This window comes from Tympanuchus pallidicinctus, unplaced genomic scaffold (assembly GCF_026119805.1).
Source record: "Tympanuchus pallidicinctus isolate F22 unplaced genomic scaffold, pur_lepc_1.0 scaffold12, whole genome shotgun sequence".
Taxonomy (NCBI): domain Eukaryota; kingdom Metazoa; phylum Chordata; class Aves; order Galliformes; family Phasianidae; genus Tympanuchus; species Tympanuchus pallidicinctus.
In genome coordinates this window covers 3,368,057-3,393,008 of record NW_026294637.1, presented here as the reverse complement: position 1 = coordinate 3,393,008, position 24,952 = coordinate 3,368,057, and the positions used below count along the sequence as shown (strand labels likewise).

The 24,952-nt window shown below is 43.8% G+C and overlaps 1 long non-coding RNA gene across 8 annotated transcripts; it reads left to right on the top strand.

Moving 5' to 3' along the window:
* The first annotated feature begins 12,042 nt into the window (after positions 1 to 12,042).
* LOC128075630 (uncharacterized) lies at positions 12,043 to 24,281 on the top strand. 8 transcript variants are annotated; one of them, XR_008203933.1, is made up of 3 exons: positions 12,043 to 18,121; positions 19,778 to 22,522; positions 22,911 to 24,281. It is a non-coding gene; the product is annotated as an uncharacterized LOC128075630 (long non-coding RNA). The 8 variants fall into 8 exon arrangements; XR_008203932.1 differs by having other exon boundaries at positions 19,775 to 22,522; XR_008203934.1 differs by lacking the exon at positions 12,043 to 18,121 and having other exon boundaries at positions 18,129 to 21,468; positions 22,379 to 22,522.
* The last annotated feature ends 671 nt before the right edge of the window (positions 24,282 to 24,952 follow it).

Below are 24,952 nucleotides of genomic sequence, written 5' to 3'. Positions count from 1 at the left end.
CCTGCCTTAAGGGATGGTGGAGTGCAGATGAGGTGGTGCATTATATCTGGACAGTAGCTTCTCCCTTGGTGTTCACAGAAGGAGTTATTTTTAGGAAGATCATATATTTCCCAGTAATTGTTTTGAATGCATCAAAGAACTTGCTGATATAAATCCTGTGATTTATGGTTTTCCACTACTTTTTAATAACCGAACTTAAGTCTTGGATTCACTGAAGCCATTTGGAAAGTTGGGATTATTCCAAGCTGGAGCAAAGGGAGGGAGACTGGTATTTTGCCAAGATCAGCAGTGATTCATTCCCACATTCATGCTCAGCATACAGTGAAGGGCAGAAGCCGGGAATGCTGTAAGGAGAGCTAGCAAGAGATTATCATGTTGAAGGTGAATCTGCCCTACTCGCTCCCTCTGCTGCTAGATAAGGTCTTTTGAATGAGAAGGACCAAATTCTGTTACGTTTTTCTTTCATCCCCTCTTAGGAAGCCTTGAACATACTAACTTGCCTCCTGCCTGTAAAGTGATAATGAGAGAACTGAAGATTGGCTGTCATGATGAATGTCCCTTTAGGTGAGTGTGAAGGTCTGGAGAACACCTCAGGATAAATATACTTTGGAAATCCCTTACAAAGACATGTTTTAGTGACTGCTTGGAATGAAGCAATGTCTGTATCAGCTTAGCCCAGCAGTCTCTGGCAGTGTGAATAGGAGCCCTGAGGGACCTGTGCAGGGACTGAGTGGGCTCAGGATTTGTTGCTGGTTCTGTCAGGCTCCAGTGAGATTTGGCCCTGGACACTGAGTTGAGAGGTGGTCGGAGTCATTTAGGTGGGTGATAGGATAATTAAATTGCGTCAAGAATGTTGAACTCATATAAAGAGCGGAAGTTTGCCCTGCCCTAGATTTTGCTTATAACACAGTGATCTCTTTAGCCTGAGGATGTTTATGCTTTTGGTGCCTACAGCAGGACTGAAGCTTCATCTCCTAGGGCATCCAGCTAGACAAACAGTCACTAATACATGGGCGTGAGGAATGAAGTGGACTGACTGCCTGTGCCTATCCTTGTTCTGTCCCTCCCTTCTCTGCAGCACCCGGGGGCTGTGCTCCAGCTGCACGTCCAGGAGCTGAGGCCGTACTTATGGAGAGAATGAGGCTCTTACATTGGGCAGCTGAAATGCTTCTCAGTTGTGAGCCCCCTGGGAGCTGACTTTCTTCAGAGACCTCTCCTCCATGTCCTCGGGCCAGATGACAGAGGAGTAGGATTTCTCATCGTGTTCCAGCTCTCCCAGCCCTGGGAGAGAAGCACAGAGATGGTAAAATACATGGAGCCAAGTATCCCAGCATGGTTCAGTCCCAGCAGAAAGGGAAGTTTGTTGTTTTTGTCATTTTTGCTTTTTTTTTCTTCTTCAGACTGGAGGAAAAAAAAACAGCGTTTTCATTTTTTTTCTTTGTGATCATCCCCTTTGCTTATATCTGAAATACAATTCTGAGAGCACTGCTGTTGTGACAAGGGGGCAAAAATAAGCAAATCTCTATTTGTGGATAAGAGGCAGTAATAAATCCCTGAATTTCCAAATGCATAGAGGAGCATTGACTTCTAAATACCAGAAATTCTAAGCCCTTACCTTGCTAATTCATGTGGCATCTGGAGGGGCTGTGGATTTTTATTTCATCGTGGTATTTGTGGTATTTCCTGCCATTACTGTAGGAAAAAACCCTGTGTGGTAAATGCTGGCTTTTTCCTCCGTTGGTGGCAAACATTGGAACTTGGGTTCATGAAAGGCAAACCAGCATTTTCAGTTCTGAAGGATCTCAGAGGTACCTGGGAAGGAAAATGTCATTGGGGTTGAATGAGGATTTTGGTTCTGTGGTTGGATGCCAACAGAGCAGCTCTGAACAGAATCAAATCTTGTCTTCAGATCCGAGAGTTCAGCGTAAAATACGTTGTGTGGTTTCAAAAGCTGCAGCTTGGAAATGGAGGTTGAGATAAAATTAATATCCATATTTAAAAGTAATCTGGTTGTAAAGGCTTCAGGTACGAGTACTGGCCCTGAGTCAGAGCCCCAGCCTTCAGAAATTGCTGGCTTTATTGCAGATTGAACTGTAGATTGGGCTGCTTAGATTTGTAATGGAAAAATATCAGCCAACATACTTTCCTCCCCTCCACCCTCCATCATCGGGGCATATATCAAATTGCACTATCTGGCAGGGAGTTCCAAATGTTATTTGAGAAGAGAGAGGAATGCAAGCGATGTCAGCAGAAAACAGCTGAGTAGCAGTTAAATTTTTTTGGCCTGAACCTGCTCCATAGGGAAAGAGAAACGCAACAAATGGACTTGTTTTGTTTCACCCCAGCACAAACCATCCCATGCAAACAGGCAATTTTTGTGAGAAACTCCTCTGTAGAAGTTGGGGACATGGGGATGCTGCTAGAGAGGCAGGCTCTGCTCTGCTGTGGATGTTTCAGATCTTACCTGGTTGAGGTCAACAGGGCCACAGTGCCTGTGATCCCCCAGTGACAGCCCAGAGCTTGCAGGGTGCTGGCTGTTCCCATTCCTTTGTGTGGCTGGAACCAGTTATGTTATGCTTCAGGTTGCAACTCCTTGGCTTATTGAACTTTCTATCTATGCTTCCTTTAAAGATAAAAGCCTCAAGAGCTGGCTCAAGTGAGTTTGCCCAGTGCTGCAAAAGAGCAGTGGAGGTGCATGCAAGGATACTGTTAACTGAGAAGTTGGGCTGAGTTAAATGGTACCCTTAATCCCCTTGATGTCTGGCAGAGTCAAGTTAAAAGGTCTTCCCCACTTGGGGTGAAGGCTTTGCATGTGTAGATGCTGGTTCACTTAAGGGCAGTGCTGCCTCTGTGGTGAAAGAACCTTCTTCTCTGCTGGCTTAATTGCTGAAGGAAGGAGAAACTTCAGCAGTGCCTTGTGTCAAGTCGGTGCCTGAGCTGATGTTTTGTTCCATGAAGGCTTTCAATAAACAACAGGAGAGATGGCAGAAGACTAGAAACAGGCCAAAAAGAAGAAAGCTGAAGTAAATATAGCCCTTGTTTTTCTTCTACGATTACTTTTGTGTCTTCCCATTCCAACTGGATTTGCCATGTTATTTCCATAGCAGAGACCAATGTTTTTCTTCTTACTCTCACAGCTGTTGCAAGCAACAGGGGGTTGTGGTTCTATTTTGGTATTTGGGGTCTTCATGGGCACCTTTGTTCTCTGACTGTGACTTAGGGTTCTTTCCCCTTCTGAGTTCTTTAGTTAGTGCTGTTTGTTGCCTCTGTACCATCCTGGTGGGACAGCTTGGTCTCCTCCAGGAAGAAAACTCAGCTGTGGAAGGGAACAGAAATTGGCTTCTATGCTTCCCTCTCCTGGTTTGTTAGAGGTCTGGAGAGAGATTTTTGACAGCTACACCCACCCTGAGCCAGAATTTTTTGTAGTTGCTGATCTTTAGGCATGTCTGTAACCTAAACCTGCATCCGTGCTTCACAAATGATTCCTAGTGCAGTATTTTCCAGGTTTTCTGCCCAAAAATACAATAGGTAAATTAGACCTAATTCCTTTAGTAGATGAAAGAGTAAGTAAGGCAAGGCCACTTGACACAATCCCAGTAAATGTTCATAAAATCTTACAAGGAAAATCTGAGAATTTGCCCATGTTTGTTGTTCTGGGGGGTATGGAATAATCACCTGAACTGAGGAGATTTCTGGCAGTTGAGTTCTTTGTTCTACAGCACAAATAGTATGATCACATTATGTGTGTATGTAAAATTACATACTTAAAACAAATTGAGGTGTTTTTTAAGAAAGACATGAGTAGTTTTTCATGCATGATGTTGATGTATTGGAACAGGATATTCAAGATCCTAAGCAAAATCCTATTTTAGTGCTCTGAATCTTTTGTCTCTGCATTTCCTCTCTTCAACTCAATTGTTGATGCAGGAATTACATTTCCTGGTACGACCTTCTAAAACACATGTATTTTTATTTGCATGTAAATTGGCAGAGGAAGGCATCTTCCCTGTAAATACTGTGCTAATCATTACGAGTCCCATGGTTCATCAAGACTTGGGTTCCTAATTGGCTGCAGGATTGCCTGTAAGTGTCAGTATTCTGATTCGGAGCAATAGGAATTGTTGAACCTACGTAATGAAGTGAGTGTGATGAAAGGTGAGCGCACGCCTGCTTTGTGTGTTGTCATTTTCATCAAGGTCAAATAATTTTTTTCCCTTCCATATATACATATTCATAGAGCCTGTGCAATTAATGAGTCGGAAGATTAAATGGTTGTGGATTAAGAGCAAACCCTACTGTTCTTCTAATTAGACTGAAAGTTACTTAGTTCACCTGATTAGAATTTGGAATTCAAACCAGCTAATGCGCAGGCCCAGCGTGCCTCCACCACTCACCACGTCTGAGCGTGGAGGCCCTATGGAACAGGGCAACAGCTCTTTTTGCACAGCCCCCCCCAAATCTGATGACATCAGAAGGATCACTGGCGACCCCCCAGGGCTTCCACCATAGGAAACTGGCCCAGAGCAGAGGGGCTGTGCTGCCAGGGTTACCTAGCATGTGAGATCTCAGTCCAGCGTGAATTTGGTGCCTGATTTGGAATATAATAGCAGGGACATTATTTCTAGTCCCTGGTAATAGATGTGTTACCTAAGATACTGAGAAAAGTCTTTGCTCTTGCAGCTGTCATGCATTAAAATGCCTGCCTTTTTGAAACATACTAATGTATATAATTAGCAGTCATGACTCAAAGAATTCGTTGCCCTAAGTCCCAAGTGTCACCCCTCTTGCCCCGAGCCTGGAAGCAGCTTGTTCTGGTCCCAGGGCTTGGAGAGGGCTGCAGCATCACCAGGCTTAGAAAACCTTGGGACAAAATGGCTGTGACTAACAACAGGCATGAGTCAGTTTCTTTGCACTTAGGTGATTTTGTTTCCTGTTGCTCTGCTATCTGGGCTGCTTGTTTGAGGGACCAAATCCTTATTAATTCACCTATAACATACTCACTTCCACCAAAAAGAATCCTCTGTTCTTTATTTTCCTGACTTGTGCTGTGTATCGCTTCCTCCTGCTCCTCAGCCACACAGCTGCTTGTGCTACAGCTGCCTGCGTGAGGAGTTTTGGCAGTTCTGCAATGAATGCTGCTCTGAGGTGCTTGGCTTAGCTGCATGACACCCACAAACATTTGTCCTTTCCTTCTAATCCCCTGAACTGCACGAGTGTTCAGTATTTTGGCTTTAGATCCTTCCTGGTTTTATTCAGGTGTAGAAAAGGGGAGAAGGGAGGGTTAACAGAGGGTTTCTTTAATTAGAAGAACAAAGGTAATGATTTGGGGCAACATTGTCCTGGTTGTGGTTTTTGTTTTTTGTTTTTTGTTTTTAGTTTTTGTGCAAACATCTATTTTACCTTTTGTGTTTGAAGAATGGGAAGGGGTCAAAGCACTGGCCCATGTCTTTAACAAAGAGAGGGCACTGAATGTGGCAATTCAAGAAGTTTTCACAGGTGTATTAAAATAGAGTAAGATTCCTGTTTCCTTAATGAAAATGGGAGCAATGTGTATCTTTCCACAACAGATATGAAACAAAGAGAACTAAGAAATGTGTTGGCATTCAGAAGAGCAGGGAAGTAACACTGTTCCTGTCACTGTTAGAAGATTAAAATCCTGCCTGGCAGCCTATAAACTATTTAAACGATCCTACAGAAATTCCACTTACTGAATCATTTTAGGGATTTATAGCTAAATCCTTCACCCCAATTGAAGACCCAAATACACTCACAGTGCTGCCGGAAAATGCACCTTAATGAGGGGAAATTGTAAAACTGGACTGAAAAAAAAAAAAAAAAACCAAAACCCATCCCTCTTCAGCAAAGAGAGGTCCTTGCTGCGGTCCTTGTTTCACATGGCCATTGAGAGTATGGCAGCTGTGCTGCTGTGATCATATGTGACCTAGATTTTCCTCACAGTAGTCCTGTGCTCTCCCTGATCTTGTGTAGGACTGAATGAGTTGAATAGAAACATTTCTGGATGCTTTCAGAGAGCGATGATGTCTTTTTCTTTCTCTCTTTCTTCAGACCGCAGCATCTGTTCCCCTTGTGGATTTCTCCCTTTGCTCTCTCACAGCGGTCGTAAAAGAGGACAGGGCTGGCACAGCTTTAATTTGGCTAATGGTGGTTGGGGAAATCAGGGCAGGTGCAATTCCTCCTCGGTGTGCTGCGACACAGCGGAGCGTGAAGCTCTGGTGCATGTGTTTTATCACTGAATGAGTGCAAAGGGAGATGAGAGGGCTGTTGGGAAGATGGAGAGTGAGCGTACGGCATCAGGAAGCCCTGTTGGTGCAGGGCTTTTTGTTTGCTTTTTGGAGGTGTGGGTCTATGCCTGGCATCAAGACACCAGGGTGCTGAGGTACCATTCAGCTCAGCTCATCAGCCTGGGCTTGGAGATGACCTCAGAGCAAGCTCTTAATGCTTTGGGAGAGAAGAGCTGAGGAAGCTCAGCTCCTTGGTTCACGCCCAAACTCTTCTTAATGCTGTTTGACTGCTTCAGGTATGGACAGTAATACATTACAGACACCCCTTGTTGCAGTATTGCCAGCATGGAGGCAGCCAAACCAGCAGTTGGTAAGGCGTGCAACAAAGCGAAGGCTCTGTGTGCTTGAGTTTGTCCTTGTACCTGCTCTCCTGAACATAGCTTCTGATGTCTAACTTCCCAGCTCTGACATTGATGCCATCTATACCTGAGCAGAACTCACAAGCTAAGGCATTTGGAGGAAACTAGACAGAGCTGGTTTGATTTCCCTAGAGGGGATAGCAAGACCCTGCAGGAAGGAGGAGGGAAAAAAAAAAGTTGGAGCAATCTGCAGGGCAGACTGCTAATGTTTCCTTCCTTCCATGCAGATCCTGCTTTGAGTCTGTTGAGAATTCAAATTTCTGGGATCAGATGGAAAGATTTTAAACTGATAGCAGGCAGCTAGCACTTAAGTCCAGTGGGGACTTTCAGATAGTGTTCTGATAGGAACAAAAATAGACACTCGTCCTCTGCCTCAGTTCATATGTAAAATGAAATTATAATGATCCTATCATCTACTTTGCAGAAAGCTGTGAGGACAACTTCTCTTCAGTGCTGTCTTCAGTTATAGAGCTGTTCTGACAGTGGCGAGTGAGTGTTGCAGGTGGTGGGTGGGGGTTCCTTCCGAAATTTTATATAACTCCAATATTATCTGTTCCTGCGATTGACTTGACACATGAATTCAAAACAGTTGGAGCTTCTCTCCCACTCTCATGTAGCAGACTTGATGTGAAAATGACACTTCCCCCTGGGAGCTGATAGTTTGCTGTTCAGTGCATGGTGTTGTGTTCCTTTGTTCGCTGAAGGTGGCACTTGGTAAGTGGTTTTTGCCACTTCAGAGTTGTCGATTCTGTCCGCTGAAGGCCAAGATAAGGCTTCACAAAAAGGCTTTTGCTCCAAACAGATCTTCTCTATGGTGCACTGATTTGGTGACAGAGGAACCAGGAACTTAGAAATGGCTTTGATTTTTTTTCTACCCTAAGTCCATTGTCATGCTTTTATTTTAATATGGTATTTCCTACCCTGCTGTAAACACTAGGGTGGTTTTTGTCTTGTGACTAGGCAGTACTTTGCCATGACATTCCTTTCATAACGTGTTGCTGATAGCAGTAGATGTGCTGCTGGCTGTTTCCAAGGCTTATCAGAGGGTCTGTACCAAGAGCACTTAGATAATCCCTTGAGGGTATGCATTAGCAATAAGAAACCTGTATGAACACCGTTTTATAGATTTGCTACAAAGCCATTTAAAATACATGGGAACACATTCATGGCCCTCTGGTGAGTTGTGGTTTTCAATAGGGCACAGTGAAGCAACATATGTAGGGTCCAGGTCCATAATGTCACTGTTTGAAGTGATCTCAGTTATTGACAGTGCCAAGCTGGGCAGCAGCACTTGTCCTTCTGAAGGCCTGAGTGAAATGCATGTTAGATATTAGAAAGGTAAATAACAGCAATGTGAGAAGTGTTAATATCGAGGAAGCTTGCTTGGCTCTTGTTTTTACTTCAGAGCACATTTGTCATAGCACTCACCAAGTATCTGAATACTTCAGAGATCCTCAGCAGCTGTGACTTGAGCCATCTTGGTGGAATTTGTGGCTTTGTGAAGGTGAAACCTCACCTCTATTCACTGAGTTTCATTCTGTTACATATTTCTTCGTGACACAGCAGCAGGAATCCAGCAGAATTTAGAATTACTGTGCTTTCAAATTATATGAAAATGGTCTGACCTGAGTCATAAATTGATGGGTTGGCTTATTTTTATGGGCTTCTGTAGCACAGGATACAAATCACAAGCCACCCGAAGACAGCAGATCCTATCTCTGTGCACAGTGTTTTTCCCCTGCAATTTGGCAGTTGTCTGAATGCTCAGATGGTGAACGAGGATGATGTACACATAGGGATGAGGCTGAAGCCACGATTCCTGTGCGCAGAAACACAGAGAAACTTTTGACTGAGGAAACCTCTCCTGTGTATTGTCAGGACTTCTACACCTCCAGCTGCTGGAACAAACTCTAGGGCAGTGGAATAAATACCTCAATATGGGAAGACGGCAGTAACATGTAGCAAATCTGTGAAGCTACAGCTAAAATACATGGGGTCAGCAGTGGATCCTATTATAATTAGTGGAGGTTGTTCTAGGGGCTTTGACTTCACAAAATGTTATAAGAAACTTAACGGGGATGAAAAGAGGCATTACCACACTATTCATAACACTCCTTGTTAGAACTTGCTAGCTTCTTCCTACATAAAATGAAGGAAGCTACAGGTGATGGAAAAATAAATTGGTCCCCGTGGGCACAGTGTCTTGACTATATATAGAGAGAGATAAGGCAGATGTGTGCTGAAGTGCAGGTGAAATGGCCACAGTGATATGTGGAGCCTTGGTTTATGGTACGTGAAAAGCAGTGATGCTGGAGTGCTGCTCAGAAGTGGTCAGGAATGCCACATTTGGTGCAGGCTGAGGCTAAAATAAACCCTTCCAAGAACACAGAAGTTGCTTGTTGGAAGAGTAAATGGCAGATTGTGTGTGTGTTCCTGAATTTTCTACCCCCTTCTCACAGCATTACCTCACAGTGTGGGACTTGCTGAAGCTATAGGAGAACACTGCGGTACAGTAAGGAACGGGATGTAACTTTTTGCATGCTAAGCCAGTATCTCGTTGCTGGTTCATCTTCTTGTGTGTTTTTGCAGCACTGAGCTTGCATGTGGCACTGCAAAATGTCTGCAGCTTTTCTAACCCCCAGCACTGCTTTGGCTTCAGTCTGATTCGCAGTTATGTGGGCAGGGAGAAAATGTTCTCCGAATAAATCCATCATAAACACAGTGCCTGTCCTGTAATAGCTGGGATCAGAGAATAACAAACTAATAAGCCCAACTCTTTTATTTCTTCCCTTCTTGTAGATGGCAAGGTAGTAGGAGAGGCTATTACAGCTTGCGTTAGCCAGATGTGCTAAAGAAGAAATATTTGCTGGGTTTGCTTTGGAGTTCAGAGCTAGGGTGTGCTTTACATCTACTTGGTATGGCCGAGTGCTTGGTAGTTTCTCTTCTCTAGACAAAGACTGTTTAGATCAGAATATGTCTGAGGCTCCATAGCCTTGTGAAGGCTTTGCAGTCGTCCATGGGTACTGAGCACCACGTAACTTCACAGTGCTACTGCTGTGCCCATGTGGCCAGAGAACAGCTGTGACTGGGCTGTGCCTACTGCACTTCTGTAGGTTTTCTCGTCGTGTGTGAGGTGACAGAACAGTGACCAAGTGAGCAGACTTTGAAGAATCTGGTTTTGCATTCCGTGATGTTCGAGTCCAAGCAAAAACTTGAGATCTGAAAGCACTTGAGCTGTTTTCGACGCTGGCTCTGCTGCTCTGAAAGAACAGAAGCTTTTCTGTGGTCTGTGGGGAGTTTTGTGAAGCTTCTCTCATCTGTCTTACAAACATGAAGGCTCTCTCTTAAGATTCGGGTGCACAATGTCAAGGAAAAAATGGCAGAGGGAATCAGCCTTAGGGAGTTAATTTAGTACCTCCTGTTGAACTACAGTATGCGATGCTCTTCTTTAGTTGTGGGACTCCAAGTTCAGCCAGTGTAGTCTGTGCTGTTTCTGATGATAGTGTAGGTTCAAATAAGTCTGAGAAACAAAATGTCCCCTTCCAAAGGAGCCTGACACACACTCATGATGCTGAAAACCTATTGGATGCCAAAGCACTGCTGGAAAGCATCGACAGCTTGATCTGCATGTTCAGGTTCGTATCTAAATGAAACAGGCTGCCTTCCAGCTGTGAAAAAGAAGGATTCCCATGGTAGTCTGGAGGCCAATGGAATTGCAAGAGCTACTGTATTTCTATCCAGGCTGTTTGTTTTTTTTTTTATTGTGTTAACCATCTCATATAGCTCTGTAGCATGAAATGAATGTCATGATGACACAATGAATTGCTGTTCTGTTCATGAGATCCATGGTTGTGTTGCGTTTTGGCAGAACCAGTCTATTCTCCTATGGCTTAGCTTCTCCCCAGTTATTTGTACTTCTTGCCGCATCCAACTGAGTCCCTGAGGGAGCTGATAAATTCCCTGCAAGTTACGCAGCTCTCACATCTGTTCTCTTTTCTTCCTCACCATCTTGGCTCTGTGCAAATTACACTCAGAGTTGAGCAGTAACTTTTGCATGGAGATCACACAGGGCATATCTACCAAGCTGTAACTTGTCCCTCAAGTTAATTCTTTCACTGTAGCTTCTCTCCCCAGGCTGAGCAGGCCAAATGTCTCTGGCCTCCACAGACTGAGGACACAGTTACCAGGAAAATATTGCCTCAGACTGGTTTGTCTCTCCAGCCCTTTTCTCCTGTCTCCATGCATTCTCTGTCTGGTGCACTGCATTTGGAGACAAAGATTTCCAATACTGTGCAGGTAACACAATGGTGGAATATGGCACTTAGTAAGTAGAGCGCCTGTAATCTTATTTCACAGCTTACATCCTCCATTTGAGATGTGGATTTGCACATTGTCCTTCTGCAGCACAGCCATCCTGGTACAAAGCCTTGGTTTGATTGTATGTAACAGATCCTAGAAAGTTACTTAGATCTTTAGTTCTGAGCTTGTCACTAATAACGTGGCACGAGCATTTTTCAACGCTGTTCTCATTATGAAGGTAGAACTTCTCCCTGGAATGCTACAATCATTTTCAGAAAGGAATTGGAAGCAATAAGAGTGAGTGACAGCTCTCGCCTTAAACCCTTTCTATTAAGTGACAAGAAAAGATGCCATTTGCTTCCTTTGCAAAAATAATGTATAAGATAGTGTTACTGATACCTCAAAATGCCACATTAACAGTGCTACCCAAAGGCAGCCTGGGTAGCTGTGAGAATGGACATTGTTCTTATTCAATTTCGGATGTGGTAAGAAACTTACCTTCCAGGCCTGAAGAGAAGAGAGGCTATTCTGGGATGGAGCCTCTTCCCATTGCTTGACTGTATGAGGCTGTTAAAGGAAAAGGTAAATTCAAAGTAGGTAAAAGAATTGCATTACAAAAAATTGCAATGGAAATGAAAGCTTCCCCCCAATCTTTGAAAATCATTTTTAGTATTACATAATAAGAAATAGATAACTGTGCCTATTTTTACCATAATTTGCTTTCATTTGGTGACATTCAATAATAAGATTTATTATTACCAGCATGGAAAATATCCTGCCTGGGGGTGGCTGAAATAGATCCTGCAGACAAGTCATCCATCAGCTCATGTTTATCTCTTCAGAGATCAGCGATATCAGTGGCAGGAACAATTTCAAACAATCCAAGACTATTTACTGATAATAAAAGGAAATGTTCATGTAGATTTATAACGCGTCTCTCACCAGAGGTCACAAAATATTTTTGCAGGAGAGATGATTTATTAAGCTTCGGTTAAAGATGAGGGATGGATGGCAGGCTCAGAAGTGCTTGCTGCCCAGGCAGGGGCCGCAGCCCTGACCCTCACACTGCTCTGGCTCTTTCAGGGAGAAGCACAGGGCGACGTGCACAGGGCTTCATGCTAACACTGCTTTCCCTTTTCCAGTTGGTGATGAGTTCAGCTGAAAGGACTGAAGGCCAGTGCAAACAGGTCTTCTGCATCACGTGGATAGCATGCAGAACGATAGTCTTGCTGTTTCTAAGAAGCAAATCATGTCTTCTTGCTGAACTCTGCTGCCGTTTCAAAGCAGAAGCTCTTGTGTTCACGTCCCCGATAGAGAGCTTTTTAAAAAATGGTGGCAACTTTCAGCACAGTTATTGGTGTTGACTGTGGGGTTCAGAACAAACAGCTGTTGTCCTTCAGGCACACCAACAGCTCTGACTTTACTTTACCTACTGCTTCCCTCTCTTTGTAATCAGTCTGGATCTAAGGCTCCGTTGTTATCTAACCGATGTATCACAGAAGTTTTCTTTCCCTCGTTTTTGCTTTTTTTTTCTCTGTAAAATTCAGGATTTATGCTTACTGAAACAAAGAGCACTTTGAGTCACAACATGAAGTGTGCATTTTTTAAAAATTATAAAGGGATCTTTTTTTTTCTTAATTTTTGTTTTTGTCTAAGGAAACTTAGTGGAACATTCATTTCTGTTTGAGAGGAAGCTCGCTCTATATGGACAATAAAGATGTTAAGATCAGGATGAATGTCTATGGCAGATAATAGCAAATAAAAAAATGCACCAGTCCACTACTCATGTTTTCCAGGAACTGCAAGAACTCAGCCTGGGTTGTGTTGTAAATCTGAGCCCCATTGTTCCTGACTGGGGTCGAGCCCGTCAGAGAGACTTCTTTGTTCCTTTGAGCAGCTTCTATCTGAAGCCATGTGGAGCTTTTTCATCTTTTAAGCAGAAATGTTGAGATGCATGTGTACTGACATGCTTTGCTTTCCGCTCTCCCAGATTTAGCATCTTTTCTGCTATTTCCTGTTGAACATCAGCAGAGCGCGTTGACACCGGCAGAAGTAATCTGACCTGCAGTGAGGCTGTGTGTGGGACAGCCTGCAGTTACCAATAGTACGTGATGTGTGCCATTAATACATAGCTGCTCTTATGCCAGGGAACATGCCTTGTGAGGCAGCGCCAGTGTGAGTCTGACCTCAGGCATCCCAATAGCGTGGTGTGTGTGCTGTGGCCGTGCTGGCTGACACCATTTGTCCCCTGAGAGATGCAAGGTGGGTGGAAGCACTTTTTTTTTTCCCCTCCTGTTGACTCTGTTGTACTTTGTAGCAATAATTATAGGCTTGCAGTGTCAGGGCCAGAATTTAGTTACGCCCTTTTCCAGGTGAATACCCAAAACCCAGAGACAGACTCACTTTTCTTTCTTTCCTCTGTTTCTCAGTCACTGCACGTTGTCTTTTCACAAAGCAAATGGTACTTCAGCCATAAACCCTCTGATATTTTGGCTTTCATCTTGTCTTCCTGTAGGAGCCTGGTAAACTGCTTGCCAGTCGTAGGCAAGATTTGTTAGCAGGTAAAATTACTTAGCTTTTAGGCAAGGTTATTTGGAAATGCCATTGCTCATCCTTTCAATACCCACCAGGTGAACTGCTTCCCTTTCAGAATTCCCACAGAATGTTTCCTGGCCCACCAGCATCCAGCTTTAAGCTCTAGCACTGGAGAACAAGCACACCTATATTGTATGTGAAATAGTCTCTTATAACAAAAATTACAGAAGTCCCAGATTCCTGTGTCACACTGTGTTTGCAATCCTGACTGCCATTGACAGATTACTTGTCTGTGAGAACGCTGTGACAAACCAACCTGGCAAAAATTAACTTGAAAAATACTTGGGAGCTTGTTGCCATCAGCAAACCTGGGGTCTTTAAGAGGCCGTTGTCAGCAGCGTGCAGGGTGAAGCCATCCAATGCAATCATGTTAGTGCTAGCACAGAGCATGAACTCCTGAGAGGGGACTTGGCATTGGCTTATGCTCAAGGGCAATTGTTGGAGCAGCTTGTGAACAGGCAGCCTGCCAGCTAGACAGGCATAGCTCTGGACAGCTAATAGACCGTGTGTGAGTGCAGGGAAGGCAGGATGCACAGCTGGGAAATTGGAAGGAGATTTCTATAAACTTCTGCTCTGAGGGGTAAGAGTATATTCAGGCGATGCCAATCCATGGAAGAGTAACAAAATGATTTCTGGCAGCTAAGACAGGTTCTTGGTCCCGCTGAATCTGACAGAATGCTGTGGGGGAGAACTGGAGATGTCTTGGTTAACAAGTATGGAAATTATATCAGTAGCTTGGCCATCTAGGTTTTAAGTGTTGTCAATCTACAACATGCAATACTTGTCTAATGTTTTCTGGCTGCTTACTTTAAGGCACAAGAGCAGACAGCCTCTCTGTAATGAGCTGGGATGTATAGGCAGCAAGCTGTTGATAGCAGAGCAGAAATCTTGGTTCCTCAACAAGCTGAGCTTAAATTAATCAGAAAAGATGGCAGGCAGGAGAGGAAGCAGTGTTGTTTTCTTTTGTCTGTGCTTTTTTTTCACCTGACAAACTGAATTCCCCATGATTTTCTGTCTCTCTGCTAGGTCCCCAAGTTCACTCCTTGTCTAAATTCCTCTCAGCTCTACGTGTGCTCTAGCTCACGAGCTATGCTCATCTTTGCATCCTTCTGTGTATTTAAAATCTGCACCACAAATGCTGGGCTGAAGCAAAACTGATTTACTGTAAACATGTTGTCACTCAGCAGTTCAGCAAGGGATAATTACCAAAACTCCAAGACAAAGGTGTTCTGTATCTTTTAACTGGGTTATGGAAAGAATACTTGAGTCTAATGAGTCTGTGGCTCTTCCAGACATCCAAGTGAGCCTTGCTGTCTCCAGAAGAGCCAGAAAGTCATTCTGGGAAGGCAGAGTGTGGAATCTGACACTACAGTGTAATTGAGGAAAAAGAGGCCATATGAATTATTTATGAGCAGAAGGCTGGGCTTACTGTTAACAAGGGAGAAGAAAGTGGCTTCAAAATTCTGGCTTTCTGCTCTTCCCTGTAAGAAAGGCTGCTGTTTTAAATTGCTTGCATTTTAGAGCAGCAGGGAGACAGGGCTGTTATTTATACTGTGCCTTATTTTGTGTCCGTGGTGTAGTACAGGATTGAGGGAGAGGCAGGGATTGCCCCAAGGAGCGCACTCCATTCACTCAAACTGTGGTAAAGATGTGTCATGTGTTCTGCTCTGTAACTAGCTCACCCCATCTCCTCCAGGCAAAAAGTTTCAGTGCAGGAGAGAAGCAAGCAGAACTGCTACAAGCTTGGCATTTCCTTTGGGTAGGGACAGTTTCAAAAGCTGAGGAGTTTTTTTCTGGATCACTGATCCAGCAGATGACTTTGTCATGCCCTCTCCTTGCAACCTCTGTCCAGGTTTGGGGTTGTGTGAGCTGACCTTGTGGCTTTTGCCCTGTGAGAGATCCCCCACCAGCAGGGTCTGCCCTGTCTGCTGCTGCCTTGTGTTGAAACTGGCACCAGCGATCCAGCTCAGGCAGTTACAGAGTCTCACCTCCCAGTCATACAGATGTGCTGTGGTTTTGTTTTTTAGCTAACTAGGCCTCTGTAAAAGTCAGGAAGCAAGAAGTGAACACCGCTGCACTGGAGTTGATGAAAAGTACTCTGTTCCTTGATTTCTAACGCTGGCTCATTGATTCTTTGGTTCAATCAGCAGTTAGTGCTTTTCATTAATGCATGCTGCAGTAGTTAGCGGAGTGGGTTCTTGGTAGACAGACCCCTGAGAAATCTTAACGGGCCGGAGGGGTGAAGAACACTGGGATCTTACCTGTGGCTCAGAATTAAAATGTTAAAGTGAGGAGAGTCCTCACGTGAAAGTCACTCTGCAGACAGGTTTGTGACTACACAGCTTTGTGCGTGTCCAGAGGGGCAGGCAGATGTATACCTGAGGGGAGACAGTGGAAAGCATTTTTATTTCTTATGTAAAAGCAGGAATGCCATCAAGTTTTCTCAGTCCCCAAGCTTGTTATAGCAAAGACAGTAAAAGCAGGAAGGACTATGGGAAAAGAATGTTTTCTTAAAGGAGAGATGGGAATAGGAGAGGCTGGAGGTGAGGTACAGTGCTGGGGGAGAGAGGCAGCCCTTGTGGGGACTGGTGAGTCAACATCCTCCAGCAAAGAAGCACTGACTCACTGGAAAGAACATCACTCTGCTGCTCCTTTTCTGCTAAGACTGAGGAACTGTGAATTGATAATCAGCTTTACTGTGCAGGCTCCCCACTTAGAGAGTGAGATCTAAGAGGGTAGAACTGGAGACCATGGAAAGAAACAAGAGACAAAGGTGAGCCTGAATGCCTGGTGTTAGTGCAGAGGGTCCCTGCAGAGCTGGAGAGGAGGATCCCCTGGAGCATGGCCTGGATGAGGAGCAGAAGGTCAGCTCCAAAGCTGGGCTGTGCACCAAGGTCCTGATGAATGCCTGTTAGCATTCACTTGGCAGCAGGGTGGAGGCTGTGGCTCTCAGCACTGCTGCCCCCAGTGAGGCACACACGATCCTTTGCAGCATGCCACCTGGGAGAGCTGCCAGTCAGATCTCCACTGCGGATTAAAGTTGAGTACAGCCAATGGGGGTGTTGTTCCGTGCTGATATTTATCTCCTGTCCAGCTCATAGTGTGTAACAGGATAAGGAGAGCCATCATTTGTTCTGCAGTATCTGCAGATTTCTAAAAGAAAATGTATCTTATTACTGCGTATGCAGGAGGGCTCTCTGCCCGGGTGGAGAAAGGGATCGGAGTGCCATGTAGTTCTTTTTTCTTCTGACAGAGAAAGAAGAGGTCTCAAAAGAATCCAAAATGGCCCTAAAAGCTCATTTGTGCTCGTATTACTACAGCTCAAAAGGTATTTCTTATGGGCTAAGCGTAAAGAGCTCTAATACAGAGTGTGGTGTTCTAATTATTTTCAAAGCAGCAGATGACTCTCAGCACATTGATGCAGTGTGCAGCGAGGGCAGGGGCCATAAAGGCAGAGCACAGCCAGTCCCTGACTCTGGGATCAGAACGTGTGATTGCAACTGCAAGTGCGTTGCAATTTTCTCTCGCTTTACAAGTTTTATGTTGGTAATGTGAAATAATTAATGAACCACAGCAGTGCCGCAGAAGAGGAATAATTTTAATGTTCTTTTTAAAGATGCTACTAAATCAGTGGGGCAGTTTAAAGAGGAATGATGGCCTGGAGATTAGCAAACTACTACGAGAACGAGGCGGGGTTTTGAGAAGGAGTGAATCTCAAACAGGCGGATTCTTTGTGATCCATGGTGTGGACACTTGTATGTCTGGCATACGGTGGCGAGGGCAGAAGTTGCTGACTTTTAGGCGTTGACGAGTTAGACTCTGCAATCTTGGTCAGAATTAAAGATCCCCAGGACTTGGAAAAGGCAGTGAGAGATGACAAAGCACAGGCGACACTGTGCAGGAGCAGTATTTTTCCATTCCTGTCATAGGTCTTCTGACTACCAGCTACATAAGCGATGTCTACATGGACTTTTGAAGGCAGATAGGAGCTTACTCTGGCTGTTGTCCAAAAGAACCAGGAGCCATGTAGCTGCAGCTTGAGTGCTGCATGCCCAAATTACTGTGGCCTGCTGAGAGGCAGGATATTAGCCTGGGCTCGGGGCTGTGGCCAGCTCAGGCCGTGGGTGAAGCGAGTTTTCGTCTGTGTGCAGAAAAACACGTAGACAAGGGTAGCCAACGTGCGTGGGATTTGGAAATCCATTTTAGCGATGAGAGTATCAGGATCTGGAGTGGGTTTGCTGCCCACATGAAGTTCAGGCAAATACAACTTACTGTGCTCCCTGTACAAGCACAAAGAGCAGCACCGTGTGGTTTAGCCTGAGAGCCAGCCTGCGTCTCAGTGGCCAAAGAAAACTGCTTCATGGCCTTGATCCAAATTCTGTGGGCCTCCAGTTGGCTATCTCTGTTGCAGGCATACCCAGGGTTTCTTTTCTGTTTTGGATGGCAGTGACTGTGAACAGAGAGGGTTTCAATTCAATCTTTACTGGCTCTGTGAGTTTCTGCAGGAGCTGACTGTGACACCTGACTACCCAGATGGAATTCTGAGCCTGAGAGGTCCATAAGAAGGTATGTGTTTGTGCCATCCAACTTGTGAGTAAGAAGGAAGGCTGCCTCCATTTTGGATAGATATCTTTGCTGTCTTTTTCCTTCTAAAATATCTCGTTCTCTTCATTTTGAAGAACGCTTCATTTAAGAAATTCCACTATGTGTTAAATATTAAGGAAGAAAGCACTTTGCATATATATTTACGTGCATATGTGCACATGCTGTGTGTAATACAAGAATGCAGATGTCTTTGTATGGTCAGCACATGCACCTCGATCAGTCTTGATTACCTTAGAATGACAGATACTGGTATTAAAGATCCATAACAAAAGATGAGAATGCAGCATGTGGTGTCTTAGGTGGTGTCCTGGTGCAATCAATTGGTGACTGACTTTACCTTTCACTCAAGGCAAGTGTTCCCCCCTCATCTGCACTATTTATGCAACATTAAAGCATTGTAAAAGCAGGAATTCCAGTATCTATCTCAGCTCCTGGGGGCAGAATGGCACTTGGAACAGGAAGAAGCTGCAACCGAAGCAGACCCCTCAGGTGAAATCCTGTGCTGGCCAAAGGCACAACTGTCCCTGATCCTCCATGCAGTCAGGATTTTGCTCGTATCTTCTGACACTTGCCTTTTCTGAATTTGAGACATTAGTCTTACTGTGGAATAGTTGAGCTAAAAATAGAAAACAGTCTGACCTAAAATAGTTTGACATCCATATCATAGTGCTTATTGTCTGAGAATACATCTGAATGACATGTTGATTAATCCTGAACTGAGGTAAACGTGACTCATTGGAAAGAACTGGGACTGTACCAATAATTCAGTATCAAAAGCTACACGGGCACCAACTCAGTGTGCAATGTTTCCAGCAGAACTTTATTTGCAAGCTGTCAGTCATCTGCCATTTTCCCAGCTATGTTGGTTCCCTTCTGAGTGGCCTGGACAAAATATTCCAGCCCGGCTCACGTGGACTACTTTACTGAAGCATCTTTTCCCCTTTTTCTGAAAACAAAACAACCACATCAAGTCAGGTTGTTGTGAGCAGCTTTTAAGATAGATGTCAGTAGCACTTACTGCACAGCTGGGGCCAAAGTGAAGCTGTGTAAGTGCCGGAGCTATTCAGCTGGAAATTACATCTTGTGCAGGAACCTAAATGTCAAGTTCCACAGTGGCCCTCACAGCCAGGCTTCTTACAGCTCCCCTTTTCCCATGACTCTTCTTCTCTTTCCTACAGATGTAACCGTACTTCCCTTCAGATACAATAAATCACATATGGGAATGCCACAATCTAAAGCAAAGCAAGCTGTCACCCAGGACTTCAGCTGACACTTAGCCACATTAACGAGTAAACAGAGCCCACAGGAAAGATGCCTTTTGAAATGCACTGTTTATGTCAGCAGTGCTAAAACTAATGAACCAAAACAATGAAAGAGAAAAGGGAGTCATTGGATGCGCCTAAAGCTGTGGTCTATAAAGTCAGATCAGTGGAAACAAGCTCAAAATTGGTGCATATCTTTGGGACAGCATATAAATTGTTTTCCATGAGCACAGGACAGCATATACTCCTGCCTCACGATGAGAGCAAGGCATTAAAAGAAAGAGTAAGTGTAGCAATGTGAAGAGAAAGCACCAAGAGTAAATGTGTTTCTTATCTTGGAACCTTCTGACAGCAGATAAGCAAGGCTTGAGCCAAAGTCTTCAGGACACCGAAGGAAGCTGGAACTATAACACCATCACATGGCTCACAACAAGCTGGCATGGAGGAGAGGATCAGCTCTGCATTGCTGAGGAAGTCGCACAGAGTATGCAGCGAAACATGCGTCCCCAGGGCGCTTGGAGGCGATGAGTATCAGCAGTCAGTGGAACCGGTCCAAATTTACAGCAATGCATTTACAACAGCCATAATTTCATTCTTGATGATGGGGGAGCAAAAATATGTACCAGAAAAAAGAAATGTCTCACTGAGGCTATAGAAATAGTGGTGGGGAAATGGCTTGGCTTTGCTTGCTGTTGCTGATTGCTGTTCCTGATACATCCCTCAGTTCTGGCTCTTATGGTATACACGTTAAAATTAGTTCCTCTTCCACCTTTTAGGTAATAATCCTTTAAAGGAACCTTTCAGATCACCACCACCCATGATGACAGGAAAACAGTGTTAGCTACAGCTCCTGTGGTCTTGGTTACTGCGTGTTGATACAAACAGAAGACGTGATCTTGGATTAACAATAGCTATGGTTTAGGTTTTCTTCCTTCAGCGATCCCTGAAAAGGATGCTTGCAAGCATAATTTGGTGCTAGAGGCTGAAAAAACATCAATTCTAATGGTTGCATTTTAAGGTTAACATGAGGGCTAAGTACATAGCGTTTCCTTTGAAGAAAGCATATATGCTCTGGCAGAGGGGTAGCTGAAAACCATGTCTGTAAGAGCAGTGGCTGATGGTTTAGTTCTGCATGATAAAATAAATCACGTTGATTAAGTTCAAGCTCCAGTACCTCAGATGTTTGTTGTTGCAGAGCAGCAGCTTGGCTGATTGGCAGCTCTGGTTTAGTCGACATGTGTTAACAGAAATTGCTCGATTTACATGGAGTACTTCAATCTGCTGGTTTAGAAGTTTGTCCCACATAGACTAGCATTTCAGCTTTTGAATAAGTGGAGGACTTGTAAGGGTCATTAAAGGAATTGCTAAAGCTTCTGTAAGCACTGTAGGCCGGATTGCTGACTGAGATGCGTAGCATGCACGTGTCACTGCAGATTCTTCCCAGATAATGGTACTGGTGAGATTTTAATCTGGACGAAGTGCTGGAGGCGACTCTCTTTCCAACACTCAATTATCCCAATAATAACACACTTCTGTTTTCCCTGTGTTCGGATCGTGTGGCCTGCTGTGGCGGTGCAGTGTGTGCACAGAGCTGCTTGGAGTGAGGAAAAAAAGCAACAAACCAAACGTATGGCACAGCAAAGGGTGCTTACACTGTCCTCTATGCTGTGGGACTTCTGCTGTGTCTCTACCTTGGATGGAGGAGCCAAGTAACCACCATGGGAAAGGACCATTTTTTCCCACAGGCTGCAGAAGAATGAATCCTTACTGGTTCTCAACAGCCTTACAGGAATATATTTGAAGCACAGCTTGCTGCTAGGACTGTGTGGTATGTTGCAGGGGCAAGACTATCATTTTATTGTGCGTATACATCTTGTAACCTCCCTAGTGGGATGCTGATCTTCCAAAGTCTCGCACAACACCAAGAATTCAGAATAGTTTCCCACGGATATTTTCTCTGGAAGAATTTCTTCAAAGAATTAACTCAGCCAGGAAACGGAAACCAAACGGGGACCAAATTGCTTCACACATGTCAGTCTCCCATTGGTAAGGGATTTTAGAAATGGCCACTTGATGATTAATCTCAACTACGCATCCCTAATTTCATTAACAGTTCCTAGAGATGAAGGGTGAAGCCATTTGAGAAAATCAAGCTTTATTTGCTTTTTATTCATTAGGGGTTATTCTGCAAGATTGAACTTCAATGATCTTGAAAGCACTTCAGATCATTAAGATGTATGGAACTTGGATTTACTTTTCAGTATGTATATCATTCTCCGTTCCTTAATACTTTTCGTCAATCTCAAAGAATGCAAACAAGCTCAGCTGTTTTATATTTGTTTACAATCAACCTTTACCAGGCCCATGTCAGCATCGTTCCATATTTGTTGCTAAACGATGGTGGAGTGCAAATTCCTGAGATAAAGCAGCATTTTGTACTCATTCTTTGAACTGTTTACAGTGAAATACTGTAGAGAAAACTAAATTTGCTAGCAGAGCCAGAGAAGGTATTGCTGCATTCACAGCCTCTGGTCCTCTCTCTACATTGTCTGCTGAGATAGCTGTGAATTTGGCTCACTTTCTTTGTTTGTATGTCAAACTGTATTTGTTGCTTGAAGTGAATGCACATGCCCTAGGCAACGCTCAGCATTGGGTATAACATTTTTGGCTCTTTATGGCTGGTTGAAAGTCTTTCCATTTTTGTTAGACTAAGCTGTCCTGGATTTAGTTAAGCTAGTGTGGGGTAGCCACTTTTATTTTGGACTAAGAGTGATTTGTGTCAATTTAGCTTGAATCCATCCCTAATTGACTTGCACTGAGCTGAGCTAACACCTGATTTATGCCCTCAATTATCCTATTTTAACCAGCAGCTCAGGCATGCTGTCCAGCTCCAGCAACTTAAACGAGTTACTGTACCTCAGCTGAGCCATGGTAACTGCAGTGTGCCTTTCTCTAGCCTGCAGCAGACGTGAGGCTCAGTGTGTCAGCTTAACCTCAGGGGCAAGAAAAAGAGAAGTTGAAACTGGTTTCTTCCATCTGAGATGGCCACAGGCGAAGAGCAAACACACATGGACCATTACCGTGGCTCAGGCGATGCATGGTAAGTTGTCAAGCATGTCAGTACGTGAATGAGATCACTCATTCATGTATTCAGACCCTGAAAGTATCACTTAAAATTTGCTTGGCACAAGCAAGGCTGTGTCTATGTACACATGGACAGCAATTAGTGAGGGGATAACAAGCCTTTGCGTCAGCTTTTTGCATGTGCTTATTTGCATGAAATACCAGGCGATGTGAGGTAGGCTGTCCTCGGGGTAAGGGATGGCTAAGGCATGGTAAATTCAGAACCTGTCTTCCATGGGAGTAATAGTTTTAACCTAGCTTGGGATGGTTCAGCTGGGGTAAATTGTGTGAAATCATATTTTAACTGCTTGTAACCAGTACACCAGCTAAACTATAGCCATTGCACTTTTTATGTTTTGTTTTAGGTACTGCCATTTTCAGGTCAAATCTTAGAATTAGTAGGAACTTTTCCATGGGCTTTGTACAGTGTTATTCCACAGTGAGAAGTTTGAACGCCCTTCATTTCACAGTCCATCTTTGAGATGCTTGCATCTTTCTTAAAAAACGATGAAAACGAACAAAACAAGACCGCCAATAATAAAAGAAAACCAGCAGCCCCAGACTTTCACCTTTCCTCTCAGGTAAGACCTGTTTTCTTACTCTACTCTGTGGGAAAGCTAAGAATATGTTTGCTTATTTTCAACTAGGATTTGCTAAACTGAAGCTAAAGATAGAAGAGTTCCAAACCTAGGAGGAGTCTGGACCCTCTCAAACTATGACTGGGGCCAAGGAAACAACATACCAGGCATCAAAACTTTGGATGCTTTTTTTTCTTTCTTTTTATTTAGTAACTGAAACTCCAGTTCATCTTTCCCTGCTTCCACATAATACAAGGGAAGATATTTGATTAAATTATGTGAGATGCTTTTTCAGGCAGATGGATTCAACACATGGCTGCAGGACCAGGCTTTATTATCTCGACTAACGTGGACACATTTTGAACACCGCTTCTCACTCTGCCATCAGCCGCCACCACCTCTGCAGTACTGTGACAGCAAGAGAAAAAGGACAGGAAAGTGATAAAGTTTGTACACGTAAGCAGAAAAGAACTTTCTGTCCAAAGCCAGCTGGCTTGGCTTGGCACTGAAGTGGCATTTTAGCACAAGATGACACATTTATGCGTGTACTGGAGCTGTGTTTCAAAACACTTGCCCTAGATGCCACAGGAAGGCTCTGTGAAATAGTTTATCACCAAGTAACCAGAGAGAGCAGGTGAGCTGTCTTCTAGACTGGCAAACAAATGAAAGCATACTAAGAAATCACAGCAAATATGCTGCTGCTTTTAATAATTAGAATTGAGTGTATTCTCAGTGAAGTTCTGGGAGATGAAATAATTCCGTATCACAACCCAGAGGACAACATGTCCATTAATAAATGCCTGATGCTGTTTGCTCTGATACAAAACTCAGAAATGCACACCAGCTGATTCATGTTAACACAGGTGGTTTTTTTTTTTTTTAAGTCTTGTTTTCCGAATTAGAGCAAACCTCCCAGGATAAAACAAATGGCATCTTTGCCTTTACCTGATAAAGTGCCTGAGCAAGAAGGGAGGTTGATGGCTTCTATAAATCCTGTGGGACACAGATCAATCATCCCAAGTGTAATCCCAGAGAAACTGACTGAAAATAAACCACAGCTACGTTTGTACTTTGGAGTCTGGATGCCATCATAAAATGCCAAAAACGTACCTTGTATACTGCCCAAGTTTAAAGATTAAACTTTATTTCAGAAGTTAACTGCTATGAAGGTTTCTTTCCTATATGTTGCACGTTATAACAGATCGTGCAGACCTTTTCTGGACTCTGTGTGGGAAGTTTACAAGACCAGGGCAGTAGCATATGTCTCGTGTGCGATTTGATCGATGGAGTTTCCAGAAAAACAGATCAAATCTAGGAAAAATAACGCTTAAATTGCCATGCTAAGAGCTGCAGCTGTCTGCAGTGGGAGCCGAGGATGCTCTGCATGAGGCAGAACTTATCTGGCTTTCAAGAGTTCCACAAGTCGTTTGTCACCTGAAGAGGTCCCACCAACTTCAAATCTACTTTAAAGAGCAGTTTAAAGACTTTTTAGGTATTATGGTCTCCTATCTCTATTTCTGTCTCTTTTGTTTCCTAACAGCATGAGATACTGACCACACATACTGCAGTCGAATATAGAAATTAAACTTACAGGAAAAAGGATGTCTTCTCTTTAATCTCTTGGAGAATTTTCCAGAGTAAAGCATAGTTCTTAAATTGATAATATCCCTTTAAGAATTTATTTGCCAGGTAATGTTAGAAGAAAAAAGAGATTAGGGCCAGTTTGAACATTAGAAAGACCCTTTTTAAAATCAATTTCAAGTCTGTATTAGAGATGAGTGCTTTCTGAACATGCTTCCAACAGATAAAATATATTCTGCACCTTAAGA